Here is a 2,143-nt window from a genome sequence, read left to right on the forward strand (position 1 = left end):
GAATACAAAACCCAAACTGAAACCTACTGGAGTAATAGTAATAATAATAATACTTCTGTCATTAGCACTTTAAGGCTTACAAAGCACACCACAGTCCTAATAGCAAGAAATGCCATTTCGAGTGGATAGAGCACCGGCCCTGGAGTCAGGAGGACCTGAGTTCAAATCCGGCCTCAGACACTTAACACTTACCAGCTGTGTGACCCTGGGCAAGTCACTTAACCACAATTGCCTCACTAAAAAAATGTCATTTCCCCCATTTGACCAATGAAAAAACTATGGCTCAATGTAATCAGATGCCTTGACCAAATTCACATAACTATTAAATGATGAGGTTGGAATATGTACCAGGTATTGTACATCAGGAGTGTTGGGGATGGTAGTGTTTTGGCACCTCCAGATCCATATCTAAAACTAGCTGGTGCAAAGGCAACCCTGAAGATGTTGACTTCCCTGCTTCCCTATGGAGAAAAGGACTTTGCAAATCTTCCATCATATATCGATGTTAGCCATTATTATCATCATCATTGTTGTTGTTATTGTTGACATTAGAAATGTGGATATGCATGTAGATATTTTATAGCAAGCAATATTGACTCATTTACGTCCCCCAGAGGAAGGACAGCACCTGCATTCACAAAATGCTGACAAGTAAACATGTGCACAGTATAAGAAGAGTTCTTAGAAACCATAAGTCAGACACCATTAAGTTCATCATGGCAAGTCCAACAGATTAGACCTCATGGAAGCAACTGCAGAAAAGGATTTAAAAGACTGTGTGAACTCTGAACTTGTTATGTTGGGAGTCCTGTGCCTTCTAACCCCTTATAGGAGTCAGTGCTGCTCCCTTAGAACCTGCTTGAGTATGTGTAAGTCCTAGGATCAGATTCTCAGCTCTATTGCCCCAAAGTGGTAGAGATTTGGGGTTAAGATCCTGTTTGGTAGGGGAAGGGAGTCAGAGATGATCATAAATTTAGCATTGATAGGGGTATTGGCAAACACCCTTGTTTTACAGATGAGGAAAATGAGGCTGAGAGAGATTAAGTGACTTGCCCAGGATGATGGAACTAAGAACTGTCTGAGGTAGGATTTGAACCCAGGTATTTCTGACTCCAAGCTCTGCCCACTGCAAGATGGCTTGAGTAGGTCAGATTAGGAGAAAACACTACTTTTCTGGCCTCAGATGAGACTAGTGTTAGTTCTGAGTCCTTAAAGTCTGAAGCAGCATTATACAAAGCAAAATGTGTTGAATTTAGACTCAGGAAATCTAAGTTGAACTCATTGCTCTGCTTCTAACCACTTGTGTGGCCTTAAGCTTAACACTATAACACTTAATACTATAGGGACCAAGTTGCATCAACTGATGAAGTGTATTTTTTTAATCCATAGGGCAAATAAAATGGAGATAGTAGGATGAAAAATTTAAATTTCAAAGTAAAATTATATCTCTTATAATTATTTGTATTTAAATCACATTTGCACGTATGGGAGAAAGAAAATATTTATTATCAAATACATTTCCTGGTAATCGCTTTTTTTTTGGTGGGGCCATGAGGGTTAAGTGATGTCCATGGTCACACAGCTAGTAAGTGTCAAGTGTCTGAGGCCAGATTTGAACTCAGGTCCTCCTGAATCGAGGGCTGGTGCTTTATCTACTGCACCACCTAGCTGCCCCCCCCCCATTTTTAAAATTAAAGAGTCAGCTAGGTGGTGCAGTGGATAGAGCACTAGGCTTGGAGTCAGGGACACTGAGTTCAAATCCAGACTTAGATACTTACTAGTTGTGTGACCCTGGGCAAAGTGAAAATGTGGGGTCATAATAAATAATGGAGATATGAACAGCACCCCCTTCCCAGAGTGAGGCTCCCACGAGATGCTTATAAGGCACTTAGCCCAGTGCCTGGCACACCATAGGTGTTTAATTAATGCTTCTTTCCTTCCCAAGTAAGGGAATCTGTTAAACAAGTATTTGTTTTCAGTATCCATTGCCAACCAAAATTTCAGGCCAAATTTGTCTGGCTTGTTTGATATATATGGAATAAATTTACAGCGTGTCTTACAAGGAAGCAATAGCTCTTTTTTGGGACATTTTTTGTATATGTCAGGAAAAAATGCCTTCTGACAATTTTCAATAAAAAGCTAT

This window comes from Dromiciops gliroides, chromosome 4, assembly GCF_019393635.1.
Source record: "Dromiciops gliroides isolate mDroGli1 chromosome 4, mDroGli1.pri, whole genome shotgun sequence".
In the NCBI taxonomy this organism is placed as follows: Eukaryota; Metazoa; Chordata; class Mammalia; order Microbiotheria; family Microbiotheriidae; genus Dromiciops; species Dromiciops gliroides.